Raw genomic sequence first — 15641 nt, forward strand, 5'->3', positions numbered from 1 at the left:
ATCTTAAATAACATTTTCTTATTTTCTGACTAGTTTCTCTCATCAGGGTACGTCACATGCAGGGTTTTTCAAACATCCAGCCCGATATTTGCACATCAACGAACTTTGCTTGGTCTGAACAGTCCAACAGTCCACTAAGAAATACCTCTTTTGCCATTCCCATCTCTGAACTATCTCTAGGAAACTGGACTCACTCAGCACAGGGAGCTGCGGAGACCTTGGGGATTCATCATAAAGCATCTCTGATCCCAATCCCTCAACACTTGAGGCTCTTCCCTACCTTTAATGTCTTAAAAGCTCATGTAATTTCCCCAGTCACCAGGGCTGACAGCATTTCAACAAGAAATTCAACAAGGGCACCACAAAAGCCTCAGTTTATAAACCAGGAGCTTTGAGAAGGTGGACTGAACAAAAAGCTGAGCATGGGGCTTCTGCTCTGCTCAGTTGCTGCTTTGCATTCAAGGAGCACTTACAGCAAAAGCTATAAACATATTAGAGTTTGCCAGAACAAAACAAAGTAACAGGCAGCTCCATCTCTGAATAGTGTCTCCTAAACCTAAGGTGGTATTTTATTCTGAAGTGCTGCAAGAGTCTGTGAGCAACGTGATGTTACTATTGTTTCTCTTCTCTTGAGAAGACAAACATGTCTGTTTTCTTATTTATGAGTGTTTCTTCCAAATTACAGACTTTTTCTTGATAGCTACCTCTTCTTGATATTTTTCTTTTTTAGAATTAAAGAGAAAATGGAAAGAAAAGTTAACAAGGAAGAAAAAAAATGACTTCAGTGAGTTATATATTGAGCTAGCCAGCAAAGAATGCCTTCCACAAAAAGCCCCCCGATTTGCAGCAGTACATTCACACTGCATGCAAACATCGTCCTGTATTTGCTGCCTCACACACTGGTTCCTTTGCACTACTCAGATGATGTGAAGCAATCATAAGCCTATGTCCATCTGTGCCAAGTTTATAAAAGCTCTTTCCCACTGGAGTGTCTCAAAGCAGGATGAACAAATATGAGAACTACACTAAAATAGCCAGCAGCAGGTGTGACTACAGGGGGCTGTGGGAACAGCGAGAGGGATATAATCAACTGAGTTTGAATCAGAAGGCAAGCTACAGGAGGTGATATTTTCCAGACTTCTGTCCCAGCATACTCTCACCCCACAGTACCAAGAAAAGAGATACGACTTGTAGGAATGTGCAAAGCAGGATCATAATATGGATTTATGTGGCTGGAACCCAAACAGCATGGCAGGAAGCAAGAACTGTGGGCTTAAGCGTGTGCCAAGAGCCAGAGTAAAGTCTCTGCAGTGATCCTGGATATATGCTCTCTAAAGTTAAACCTTGTTCTGCTGCATCTTCCCTCCATATAATGTGTTTACTGTGCTCATCCATTTATTCATTTGCACAGACACACTTGCTTCCTACTTTGCTCTTGGGAAGGTCCAGAAGAAGAAATGTACATTTTAGGGTGTGCCTGTGGCTCTCTCATCTGTGTGCTTGCAAGAAGATGGGATCCTCCTCTTTCACCTTACAGATTTAAGATCTTTGTCCACAGGTGCACATGCATGCACACACCCTTCAGTCCTTCTGGACACAAAGCAAAGCTTGAATACTTGACCTGGGTGGGGATGCAGAAAAGACATCTCTCGCAGAGGGAGGCCCAAGAGGACCTGCCAAAGATAGGGAGGAAGCGGCCACCTCTCTCGATCAAATCCAGCCCAGGCATTGCAAAGAGCCTTCCCTGCTCTGCCTGAACTCACCTGTGTCTCCAGCAGGGTCCTGTGAGAGCATGGAGTATAGCAAACAGCCCATCTGGATGCTCAGTCATCCCAAATCCAGACACTGCACCCCTAAAGCTAGGAGCTGACAGGCATATTCTAGCCCGTCTGTCTCTCTGGCTCTTCAAATGCCAGATGATTAGATTTGTGAGGTAGGATAATACATGACCAGAGGCAGGAACTTGATTTTTTTCTCATTTTTTCAAAAAAAACTAAGCTTCTACCTAGCAGTGAAGAAGTTAACAGGCTGTCTGGGTGCCTGAATTAACAGCTGCTGAGATAAGCAATAAAGCTCCAAGTCTGCAGGGTAAGATGGCAGGCTGTGCAGGCTCAAACAGTCCAGATCATACGAGAACTTCATTTAACACAGCATTTTCACCACAGGTGTATTATCTGCAAAGCAAGCTTTGAGCCTTTTCATTTTCATCATATGTCTCCCTCTTCTGCAGCTCATCTCTTTCCTTCCTCTTGTAACATTTGCCCCCATCAGCCTCCAGGAAACTTCCTACACACCAAACCAACAAAGCCCTGACTTGGTTCAAACCAGCCCATTTCAGCTGACCAGCACTTTTACAGGACCAAACAGGTGTGGTAGCAAGAAGATATTCCCAAACCCCTTTCTTCTTTCCCCTCCATCAAACACACAGTGTGTGCATTTACCAGACACTATTCCCCTTGAAGATCTAAATCTACTGAATCCTGCTGCATCCAGATTGGGTTTGCAGCCTGCCTGAACCTGCTGCCTTCCCTTGAAGTTACCCTAGGTACACACTTCCCCATCATGACCAAGAGAAAGCTCTCACCCTGGCCCTCACTGGATCTGATGCACTTTTGTGGCCAACCTCATCTTGTCACTGAACGTCTTGGATCACCAGACTGAATGAGTATTTAGGTCCTGTACATGTAGTCCTGCTGGATGTGGGAAAAGCAAACTGTGGGTTTTCCCCCATGAACCTAGCCAGAAACACTTATCACTGTTCCCCTCTGAAATTTAATATCCTTAATTCATTCCTTGTTTAAAGAAAAAAAAAATAAACATGGAAAGAAGTTTACATCGATACATTAAATAACTTATGAAAATCTGTGGAGAAAGCACTGGGAGAAGTAAGAAAGTTTCTGAAGCTGCGAGAGGCGGACTCCCCCTGACACCTCCACCAGCCCCGATGAACGCGCCGTGCCCAAGCTCCTGGCCCCAAGGCTGCCTTATAAGGTGGAGAGATTGCTGCAAGGCGAGGCAGGCTTCAGTGCTGCAACTAAAGGGATGAGAGCCCTGCCTCATTCTGGCAGGCTCCTAAAGAGACAGTGAGCTTTTTATCATGTTTCTAAAGTTATCTGGGGAAAGAAACGCAGATCAGAAGAGAGGCTGCAGATAGAAGAGGCACTAAATTAATGTTTTTCCTTCTAATCTGCAGTACGTGGTTTCTAACTGTGCTGGCTGTTGCAATTTGCTAGCATTTTATAAAACACAGAAATAATAAGCATAGAAATCACAAGGCAATGAATGTTACCCAACTAGTGCCTCTCTGCCCTGCCTGGCTGTACCAGGTGATGGGATAGTCACTAACTGCGTGATAACCCCCGGACAAGTACGCCTTCAACCCATCAAACAACTGTAACACAATATACGTATAAACATATTTAGCATGACTGAATAGCATTTTTCATTAAAATCTGTTAGTGACACATGGTACAGAGCCAGCCTTTCAGTGGCTTCAGGTTATAAGCAGACGTACTGCCCAAAATGCACAAGTTGGGAGTTATTCTGTGACAGCGCTCACCCAGCCAGAGATGCAGCGCAAGAGTTGCTTTGCCTGCAGAATTACCGCTGAAGCAAAGTTAGCCAGAAACCAACACCCAGCCTCAAACTCCTCCAATCCTTCAGCAAATATACCACAGCTGCACATTCTCCACTTTCTCACTAAACAATGCTCTGAAAGCAAGAAGCCTTTTTGCAGAAGCGCAGCCGCGCAGCAAATCCGACCGGCTGCCCCGGGAAGGAACAATGCGGCTCTTACCTCTCTCTCGGTGGGAGATGAAAGCCCGGAGCCACGCTGGAGGCTCGGAGGAAGATGCAGCACTGCTTTCCGAGCCGCACGAGGCCTGGCCTGTGCTCATGAGCTGCCCCTGTCAGATTTTCCACCAGCAGAATTGCAGCCAAGTCCCTGCCCATGCCTGAAGAATTTCCTGAACAGCATTCCCGTTCTTTTTCTAACTGCTTTGAAACCACAGTGTCTGTACTTCAATAAGGCTTTGTCAGGCCAAGTTACAGCTACTGGTCTGGCTCCAGACAGCAATTGAAAACACATGTGTTTTGCATTAAAAGCCCCCTTCTCTGCACACACATTCGTACACAGACACCCCTTTCTGCACTCAGCCCAGGAGTCTGCGTGGCTTGCGTTTGCAGCTATTCTGTTAAATTCTAGCCATTTCTGTCTAAAAGAATAAAAAGGTTATGCTGGTAGGGATTTTCTTTGGGAAGAAGGAAAAGGGGTCGAGAGGGATTCCCTTCCCACAGCTAACACCTCACCCTGCCTCATCATGTTTTGCTGGTATCGGTGGTCATGGGTGCCTAGGTTAACAGTCAGCTGAGCCAAACCCCAGTATGCAAGGAAACACAGGAACTAAAATTCCAATTCACCACCACTTTCCTCATACCTTTGCCTCTACCACTTCTAAGAATTGTGAGAAAAGAAAGCATATTTTTAGCATCTCTAGACTCAGTTCAGCACATCAGGACTGTATCCTAATCTTGACACATAGTCCCATATCTGCTTATACTAAAAATAATACAACTATTTTTGAGTACTTTCATCCCTCTCTGCTTTCCAGCTGTCCTAACCCTTTAAAAATATTTTAAGCACCTTGCATCTTTTTTTTTTCCCCAAAGAGCATTACCATTGCTCTGGTGTTGGCTTAAGGAAAAGAAATAGAAGATATAGTGTTATACCTTTAATCAGAATGGGTCCCAGTTCTTAATATCTGTAATCATTTCCAGCCAGCACCATGGGTCGAGGCAGCGAACGTGAGCTCTGCAGCTCGAGATGCCCTGTGCCTGGCATGTGCCTGTGAAGCAGAGCCGGAGTAGATGTGGGAACGCACATGGATGTCCTCCTTATTCCACCACAGCTAAGTCCCACCAAAGATGAAACACAGCAGCAGAGTTGTCAAGGTAACAATATAGAAAAGAGACAGTTTAAAGAGAGAGAGTTATATTTTTTCCCTCTTAATGTTCCTTTTCAAAACCGTGCACTCCACTTCTATCAGGTTATTCTGTTCTGTGATTTACAGAGGTGCAGAGTCTGGATGAAGTGTTTACAAGAGACAAATGCAGCTGGGGATTGAAAACAGAGTGCCTTGTGGATGGTCTGATCCAGGGCTCATTGAATGTGGTAGAAAGCCTGTTGCCTTCCATTGACTTTGGGCTAGGTCCACAGCTAGGACTTATTTACCCAGCAGGAAGGAGAGATCTGTACTTGGGGACGAGAGCTCACATCACACACAAAGGATGCCTGTACTGCTGACCTGCCCTACTTCCTCCATCCAACCTGTTTTAAGAGCTACTGTGTTAGCACCATGCCTGGTTTTTATCTGCACCCTGTTCTGGCCCCAAAATGCCCATTTCTTAACTCCTGCAAAGAGCACACATTGCTTGGCAATATTGCCAATGTGCCCTGGCAGTGTGCGTGGCCAGATTTTGACAGCCTGGATGAGCACCTGAACCACACCGCCTTCAGCAGGACAATACACGGAACAAGATGCTGCTTTGCAGAAGAAACATCACTATGAAACCACCTGATCCTTCTGCCTCAGTTTTCAAGACTATAAGCCAAGCAAAAGGCAGGCACACAAGCCGACAAACACAACCAGTGGTGATAGCGTTTCAGATTTATTTGCACAGCTTGTGAGGAGTCAGTTTGTGCCAGAACAGAAACCACAGACTCTTGGATCGCAAATCAGGAGAGCATTGATGCAGCTAAAAGAGAGTCTCCTAAACAGGCTACAATGGCAATGATAATATTCTTCGGCTTGGCAGACAGTAATGGCTGAAACCACCAGCGCCGAAAGTCTTTGGAGTCTCTTAGTATAAATAAATTGAAATAGAAAAATATGAGCTGCAGATTCACGTAATTAGATTTCCAGTCCTACAAAGACAATCGGGCATCTGCAGAGCTGTTTGCAAGATGATAGCAGTCCTTGCCTTCTGCTTTAAATTTCCCCATGGCTTTTGTTCAGCAAACCAGTTATGTATGGTGACAGGCAGGAACTTCAGTGGATCAAGGTATGGGTTTTACTTTAAGCACGTGCTTCGGTGCTTTGTGGTCCAGGCCTTCTTACAGCAGGCTGGCTCCCAGCAGGACTAATTGTCAGATCAGTTACCACATGGCAGTAGGGTACTCTGAAATTACTCAGTTCTTTATACAAATATGGTAAATCAGTGGTTTTCAAATTTATCTCAGTGTGGATCCCCAAATATTTGCCAAAGGTGGTGCATACCCCTTCAATGATTTCACAGAGAGAGATTTCCAGATACTCTATGCAAAACTCTATTTTTCTGTCATTTTTCACAGTTCCCTGGGGAACAGTCCACAGGCCTCCCATACATCTGTGGGCTGGAAAGTACCGCTGGAGATAACTTAATCCCTTATTAAAAATGTAAATGATCTCTTCTGTTTATGTGCTTTACTTACTAACTTCAGAATATTTATACGAGCTAGCAGCGTGCTGGCAGGTAGAGATGTGGGGAGGTGACAGCATTAATATTGCATTTTTTTCCATTGGCATAATTAGTAGGCCAAGTCTATAAATATTTACATTAAATCTGTCAGGCATCACATCAACCTCACTGATAACTTAAGGGTGTCTTACTGTAAACTGCATTAATGTCTAACTATTTTGTCATCAAGTAACACATAAAATGCTCCTTCAAGCTAAGCCACTTTGACTAGGTTGTTTTTATCTCTTTCTCATTTGGGTATGGGGCTTAAAGATGCTTCAAGCATCAGAACTGTGGCTTAGGGACTGCTCTTTTTTCTATCACTGAGCTATTATTTGTATTACTGCCAGTGCTACCAGAAATATATGAACCTTGCAAGCGTAAAACTTAAGTTGATGTCGACATAACTATCTGCGTAACTGCTATTATTTGTCAGTTCTGGCAGGGTTATGAGGATTAACGAAAAAAGAAGAAGAAAAAAAGCAGCTACTAGAGCTCTTTGGGAAGATAAAAACAAATTAACCCCCCAAAGCTCCAGTATCTTTGCAGCTGGAGATTGCAATGTGTAGGAACTTCCACTTGGTGCAGGAGAACCCCTCCAGCAGATCCATGAATTTCTACACCAGGAAATTCGTGAGACCTGCAGCTTGCACAGCAACATTTACACGTTTTGTTCCACATGCTGCATGCTGTCGTTCTCCACCACACCTTTCTACATCTTTTCCTTGGCAGCGGGAGCCACTGGGGGGTTACTCACAGCACCACAGGAACCGCAGCAGTTGGCAGTCTGGAGTGTGCCCTGCAGCCACCCACTGCTGGCACTTTGCTACAACCTCCCCTGCATTAACCCCCAGGACAGGGCTCCTCCAGGAATCACAGAAATTAACCCAACCTCCTTATCTAGCCACTTAGCATTAGTAACCTCAGTATTCAAAAAGATCAAAACCAGACCTAAAGTGACTGGAAACACACCCCCTAACACTAATCTGTAACACTGGCAAAAAGGACTCAGAAACAGGAAAGCTCCTTTTCCACCATTTGAACCTGACCTGCATTTTGCCTTCCAGCATTTTCTGGATGTAGCTGAAAATGATTTAATATTTACTGTTGACTTAGCAATATACATAACTAATTCTGTTTAACTGATAATATCTATTTGCATACAAATCAAAACTCACAGGATTTTCATGCTATGCACATTTCTAGGGGCTTGCTGAAGCATTCCCAACACCTTCCTAAGAAAATCAGTGCAAAACAACCAAGCAGAAAGTAGCAGCATGTAAGCGCAGGTGTGTGTGCACCTGGACTGGAGGAAGAATTCAAAATGAAAATTTTAATATCTGAAAGAGATAATTAAGGAACTCCTTGTACGAGCTTTTTCTCCAAATGACTTTTTTAATCCATTCAATCTCTTGAAACATCACAACCAAATAAATATAAATGTTCACATGTTTTTAAACTCTAAATTGAAAGAAATTATCTGCTTAATTATTATTATTTTAAATCATACTCAGCCTTGGACTCCTGTAACAGATCTCTTGCGTATCCATGTGTACAGGGAGAATTCAAGACTCATTTGAGCTTAATTTCCTTAAATGCAGAATTAAGGTAGCTAATGGATTAGAAAGTTAACTCTTTCGGGCAAGGAACAGCAAGCTGCTGGAGGGAAGCTCTGGGCATTCCTCACGGATTTGCCCAGCTCTGAGCATTCAGATGGGACAGAGGGCAACCTAGTGACAAAGGAAGGGGAAAAAGGGGATGCCAACATTTGTTTAGCTAACATCAGTAGTTATAGGATAGGAGTGGTTCAACCGAGGGAGAAAATCCGTGTGCAGGGAAGGAAGGTCTGATGTGAGGGTAGGGAGCTATTAGCAGGTAGTCCTATTTAAGGGCTGCAGCTGCGACTGGATGAAGTGGATGAAGGCACAGAGGTCATCAGGCCCAAAATGGGTTTGCTGGACAAGTGAAAAGGAAATGGAAGAAAAATGAAAAAGCACTTGTGGTGTGTCTGTGTTTGGAAGGAGCTTGTTGCAACTTGTGCCTGGAGACCAACCAACTGCATGCACACAACAGTGAGCTGGGAGAGCCAGATCTGGAGTGTCTGCATCCTCACCCACGACCCTAGTTTCTTCAGAGATAAATATGGCTACATTTTAGTAGGAAAATATAAATACGGGACTGGTTATGAGATACAAGATCTTTCAATTCCCTGAAATTAAAGGCAAAGAAATAAGGAGGGGCATGGAGATGACACCTCTGCAGCCCTGCTCTCATAGGCAAGTATTCAAGAATTCTCTGACTATCATGGAGATGGGAAATTTCAGTAATGGCAGAAGCGACCCTGAAGAGGAAACCTTGCTTCACACGACACTGAGTTATTTAGATATGTGTTCTAAATTTTGCCCCTTCTGTTCGAGTTTGCCAACAGAAGTATGACAGTAAAGGAAACAAAAAGTCCTAGTTTCATTTGACAGATGAGCTGGGAAATGGGAGATCAGGCCAGCAGTCAGTGCCACTTGTACAGGGCTAAAAGCACAAGAGAAACTCAGGTGGAAGGTTCAAGGAAGTGAAGGACTGAAGTCCTATGAGAGGCCAGACCCAGAGAGCTGCAGTTCAGGGTCTGGAATTTTGAAAAGGTGCCCCCACATCTCTGCCACTGCTATAATACAAGGAGTGAGGTGGCAAAAAGTCATCACCAAAGGCAGAAATCTTCCACAGCACAAGCTCAGAAGAGTTGAAGAACAGGGGGAGGGAGGATGGAAATTCAATTCAACTATCTACCGTGCCAGAATAACAGCAGGCTCATGCATAATGTTGCAGGGGTTGATGTGTAACACCTGTACTGAGAGCAACCTACTCCTAATGGCTGTTTTCTCCTTAGGGTCTGGGACCTGCAAACTCCCTGAGCCTATTTGCAGACTGTAGCGCACCTCATCAGAAAGCTCTGTGCAGTGCTCCTTTTTCCACAAAAGCAGCAGCAGTGTTTACCTGTTGGCCGTAGAGACGCAGCTGGGACCACATCCAGCCCACCCCCCGACCCCAACCAGTGCTTTGTAATTATTCTGATGATTTCAGCCATTTGCAGGCTCTTCGCAGAAATAATTTAAGGCCAGTAGAGCTAGTTAATAGGTAAAATGGAAAGTGTTCCTTTTCATTTCTCTGGCAACATTAATGTAATTATCCTGAATCATTCTCAAACTACGTGGGCTGTAATTTCAAGGCAATATTACTATTACAGAGCCCTGTTCTTCCAGCCAGCATGTGTCATACTCCCCATCCAGAAGTTATTTATCAATAATCAGAAAGGTCTTCATTTACAAACAGTAGAACCTCTTCATGTTTAGCATGACAAGGAAGCTGAATGGATGTCACCATGCAAAGGCATACAACTTCCTTGGTTGCTCCCTTTCTTATGGGACTGGCATAAAAAAAAAACACAACAAAGAAAAAATAACCATGAAGATTAATTTCATACAGACATAACAGCAACTATGCAGTTGACCAGACCAATAATTATTCTTTTATTACGGTCTTAATGGTACCCAAATTTATTACTCTTATCTGAGCAGCCTCACCCTTAGTTCTTTCGGAAATCAGGTTCAAGGCACACAGCTGCTCTCTAAGCTGCTGCTAGATGTATGCCCCAGTGAAGACAAATCCTCACCTTAGCCTGCTATCATCATTTTAGGGGGTGGGGAGAGTTTCAGTTTCTCTGTCAGGTCTGTTGTGATGGGGATTTTTGCAGTATGGATATGCCATGCTGCTTGCATTTAATGCAGAGAGCACTTGCTGGTCAAGCAGAGTCTCTGCATATCACAGTCTTTTCCTTTCTGCTCCTGCCTATTTTTATTCCATCAAGAAAGAAGCTCTGCTTGTTCTTACATTTAGACGTCCTATTATATCACAAAGTTTAACACCACCTGATGCATCCAAATTTGGCTGTACGAAACAATTTTCATAGGCAGCCTGTCTTTTACGAAGCAATTAGCAGGACTCTTGCAGAACACCAGGAAGGCAGACTGTCTGTCTATAAACAGCCCTGGCCAAGGCCACCTGCTTTAATGAGCTGTGCTATGCCAGTCTGGATACCGAGACTTCTCCATGATTGTGTAAGCCCCCTGAGATGGGCAGCAGTGGCCTTCACACAAAATACCTGTGCCAAAGGAGAGCTCTTGCCCTCCTCTTCCCATAACAGCGCTAGCTGCTCAGCATCAGGCTGAAGCCAGATGCACAATATACACACTAGAATATGAAGCAAGGAGACAGCAGTTCTGGTAATCAAAATTATGGACGATCTTTGGCCAAGTTTTGCAAATTCTTTCTCTCTGCTTATATCCTGCAGGAGGTGATAAGACACATACTGTTCATAGAGTAGCTCATGACAGTATGCAGACACTTGGATGTAGCAGAGTGAAGAAGTATTATGCTTATATAAAAATAAATGCACACATGCACATACACTCACATATTTTCAGTTTCAACAGAGAATGAGGGGGAAGCTTTAGAAAGCAAATTAATAGGAACATTAAGCTAAACTGAGACTGTGTGGAATGTGTGAGACAGAGGGAAGAAAATAAAGATGTAATGGTCTGAGAAATAAAAGCATGTTTGTACATCACTAATCCCACTGACCTTAAACCCTGCCAGAGAATTCAATATGGTAGATGCATATCTGTGAGGACCATGAAAAGGACACTGTGCAAAAATTCCAGACTCAGAATTGCCTACAGAAATCTAGCAGAAGGCCTACCAATCTCAGCATCTCTGCTTAAGTTATTGGCAGGATGTCGCAAACAGTAAAAAACAAACAAACATTTGATTGGGAAATCCCTTTGTCACTGCAGCTTATTACCCATTAATTTCTGAGATGCTTCCTCATGCCTTTACATATGTGACCAGTTTCTTGGAGCCTGGGCTAGGGGTTTTCTCATGTGGCTCAACAGCAGCCATAAGGGCTGAAAAGTCCAAGAAAGTCGATGAGACCATTTGCACTTGGGTCTGCTGTTCTTTTCCAAATGTTTCTCTAATTCAGCAGCTGGTAAGGCTTATCCCTCATTCCACTGTCAGCGAAGGCTGCTGCTCCTTCCAGATCTCTGTAAGCCAAAGACTCACTCTAAGGACAAGTGTAAAAATGTGTGGCCCTGAAGAGTATGGAAGACAGAAGGAAGAGAGAAACAAATGTCCTGTCCCTTCCTCTGCAGAGCTCAGAGTCAAAAGCAGTTCTGTTCTTGGCACCATCTTTTCTCCTTTAACCTTACAGTTATGCTCTTAGATTACCTGTGAGCACAGCAGCCTCTGGATCCTCCAACTATACTGCAGAAATCTTTACTGCAGAGCTGAAGGAAGGGAGCAACTTTCACCTTGTAACGTTCATTTCTATACGGTAGACAAATGACTGGTTCATTGTTTGATTCCTTCCCTAACCAGGTGAACGTACCCTACAATTTGGCAGCCACAGAATCTTTTTTTCCTTAGTAGGACACAGGGGAAATCTTGTCTCATTCGTATATTTTGGAGTGAAGTTTCGTCACTGCTGTGATTAATGTTAACATCATTTCTGCCCTAAATTCTCCATTCTTTCAGGCTAAAAATGTCCTCCTGGATTTCCTGATGTTGTCTAACAAGAACCACAGATGGAGCGAGGGCAAGGAGAGAAGAGGAGAGAGAGAGGCTTTGTGTCTTGCACCCTGCCATATTTTTTGAGCAAAGTAGCTGTCAGGAAGTTAGGAGTTGTTCCTTTTAAAAATCTGAGTGACTTTACCTGTACATATTTTCTCCCCAAAATGAAAAGCAAAAGTTAATTGGGATGCTTCTCAATAGTATTCAAGATATCAATTACTCAGAGATATATTTACAATTATAGTTAATCTCTGTGAAGTCTCTGACTGTAAATTAAAAGAGATTATTTGATTTTGTCTATTTTACAAGTGCCCATGTGTCTTATTCTCATTGTTCAGAAATGTCCTCCCTTCTCTGTTTCTGTGGGTTATAGATATATGCAAGCTAGAGTAAACTTTCCCTCCACTAAAGCAGGAAATATGCAAAATGAAGAATTAAATCTCTTTCCAACATAAAACCATTTCCAAAGGCAAAGATGATCTAATAAAAGGCTTAATGTTTTTAACTCCTTTCCTTACAAAATATCAGCATAAGGAGAAATCAGAGCAGACATTTGTTCTCTACTGTGTGTGAAAATGTGTATATATATTTAAGTAGAATGATATTAAGGAACAAAAAATGTATTGTTACAGTGGGTTAGATGTGAATTCTGCAGCAACAACTCCTATGTGACAGGGGCAGGGGTTAAGTGTTTCTCAACATGCTGCTCTAGGAAGTGAGCATCTGCCCCCTTGTATGAAACAGCAGCGCCCTGCATTCACATCAGCGCTGCTGAGCAAAGCTTCCCCCTTTCACCCCTTCAGCTATTTATCATCATCAGAGAAAATCTAAAGCAACTTAGCGCTGCGTTGCAGAAGTCTCCATGCCTGCTGCCACACAGAGGTTAAACCAATCTCCCTGCAACAGAACAGCAAAGCCAGTGCGTTTGTTTTAACCTAAATCATCCAGGTAGTTAGGCTTTAAAGGAGAGCAGGTGGGGGAACGTGCGTGTTTGCAGGGAGCATGGTCTGGAACAGTCCCTGAATTTTACGGGTTTATCATCCTGCCACATAAACTTTCTCCCAGTAGGGCCCCTTTTCACTTACCTGTTTTTATTATTCTACAGCTGGAATTCCATGGCAAATCTGTCAAAGGTTAACAGGCCTGTCCAGAAAGCACAAGAAACAGCCCTGCTACAGTCTATGAATTTTAATGCTCTACATTACAAGTGTGCTATTTTTATATCTGATAGCAGTCCACAATCAGTAGTATTTTGGTAACTGTGTAAGATATGACAGAGGCCAAGGAAAGGTGCAATAACAGTTGTAAGACAACCTGCCTGCAAATAATAATAGAAGACCACCATAAAGACTACTAGCTTTGGAAACCAAGTAAATCTTTTGTTATAGCAGGTCTGCTCATATTGCAGATGGTGACCCCCACGTGAAATTAGTCAATCTTTCCTCAATGGGTTTCAGTAAAAGCCCCACTGCTGTCTTCCTATGAGAAATAACACCTTTATGCTGAAAGTTACAGGTTGTTGCAGGCAAAAGGACAGAAATACACCCACACACTTTCCTCATCTGCTGTACACTCAAGCTGTCTGTGTATTTTGCAGCAAGGAATGCTTGCAGGCACTGAGACATCTCTCAGACACATGCTTTTTAAACCAACATATTTTAGAAGCTTTTACAAAAAAAAAAAATGGTTACCAGAATATGTGTTGCATCTTTTCATCCACTGCAGTGCAGTGAATAGCAAATTTTTAAGTGATACTTAAGCCTCATACATCTCGGTGAAGGGTATCTAAGCACCTTATGAAGAGAGATTGTCACTAGGCTAAAATCAGCCCCCATCAGCTGGTGGTGATGCAGTGAACCTGAACATGCTTAAACATGAATAAGGGTATTTACTAAAGCAGCCTTGCTAAGGCTGAGTAATACTTGACTCTTACCCAGGAGCAGTCAACCACATCAGCCTGTGCAACATGAGCACAGCTCTGGTTGTCACCCATGGCTGTGCTGTGCTGCTGATGGTATAAAATGGAGCCTCCTAGGTCAGTGGAGGGATCCAGCAGGCTGCAGCCAGCCCCTGTGCAAGCAAAGCGCTTGAGCACATGTTGTGTTTTAAAAGCCTTCTCTAACAGAGGCATATATGAGCATTTTGCATGACTCAAATTACAACGCTATCCACAAACAACTGGAGTAACTCATGACTAATATTCTTCAGTGACTTCTTTAAACAAAGTCCAGAATCCAAACAGGTTGCCTGTTCAATATCTTTGCAACCTTAATGCTGTGAAATAGTAAGGGACAAACTCCCAAACTCCCTATCTGGAAAACATCTCTGCACAGGTAAGACCAGGCACTGAGGCTGGGACCATGCAGGGTCTGGCAGGTCTGCAACATGATAACGCCCTTACACCAAGGACCAGAGCGAGGTTAGCCCTACCTATCCTATTTGCATTCCTCTATGGAAATGAACCCAAGGAGTCCTTAGCAATAAAATTTGTCACAATTACATTCTGGCATCTCTTTACAATTTTCCTAACTGCTTCACTCTCAAGAAAATGTAGTTGAAAATGCAAGAAAATTATGCTGATGATTTGCTCATTATTAGATGGATTCAATAAGATCTGGTATTTAGCATGTTTGACACCTATATACTCCTAATACAAAATTAATCTCAAAGAGATAACTATCCTTTTTACTGCTTTGCGATCAAGCACATCTGATCTGGCAAGGCTCATCTTCTATAAACAGATGCCTCTTGGGGAATATTTAAAATCGTTACTTTATCCACAAAACAGTTCCTTAGCACTCCAGTTTTCCCTGCTACTACCGTTATGTAAAGCTTGGAGAAAAATGGGCTTTAGCCTGTTAAGAAAAGAAAACGATGATGGAACCAGGATTTTTTTTTTTTTTTTTGGAAGCCTGGTTGTCTATCAAGAAAGAAGTCTTATTTCAATATTGGAAGGAATGGGGAGGAGGGGGGAAGAATAATCGATAATCTCATGGCCCACACCTCCAAATGTCTCAGCCAGCACTTCTAAAAAGTTTGCTAAAATATTAGCTGCTTCTTGAAGCTAAAAGCAAGAGCGAGTATGTGCATCTCAGCACAAAAGACTTCTTACCTAGGGAGCACTGATGAAGCTAAAGCTACTGGTAGCCTCATAAACCTGACTGCCATAATTCACCTGTGGATGAAACTTTCATCTCCTCATCCAGACAAAGAAAATCCCTAGGAGGAGATAGACAGAAATAATTGCCTGTTTTCCTATGCAAAATGGCCTTTGTGTCATGGAGGTCCCATTAAGTCCTATAAGAATGCTTATATGTACTAAAAAAAGATAAAGGATATTTATGAAGCTCATTTTCACTGTCTTTCCAGAGCAGTCTGATGTGTCTTCAACCCCGTACATAAGAACCTCCATTTACTACTCTGAGTATCTGATCTTCTTTTCTCTGTGTGAGAAATTTTTCTTTTCCTTCAGAGTACTGTCCTCATTTCTAAGCCCAAGGAATGTGAAATAAATGTGGTACTGCATA

The 15641-nt window shown here is 43.0% G+C and overlaps 1 protein-coding gene across 4 annotated transcripts in view; it reads right to left on the minus strand.

Annotated features, from left to right (window-relative positions):
• Positions 1–15641, minus strand: part of SGCD (sarcoglycan delta) — a 204403-nt gene that overhangs the window by 133948 nt on the left and 54814 nt on the right. The window contains exon 1 of one of the 4 annotated variants that reach the window (XM_032196766.1): positions 3797–3912. The exons of the other annotated variants lie outside the window; for them this stretch is intronic. The gene's annotated coding sequence lies outside the window, so the exon portion shown is untranslated. Of the gene's footprint in view, positions 1–3796; positions 3913–15641 lie in introns of those variants that run through there. 4 annotated transcript variants of the gene reach the window in all.

Source organism: Aythya fuligula, chromosome 14 (assembly GCF_009819795.1).
Source record: "Aythya fuligula isolate bAytFul2 chromosome 14, bAytFul2.pri, whole genome shotgun sequence".
Lineage (NCBI taxonomy): Eukaryota > Metazoa > Chordata > Aves > Anseriformes > Anatidae > Aythya > Aythya fuligula.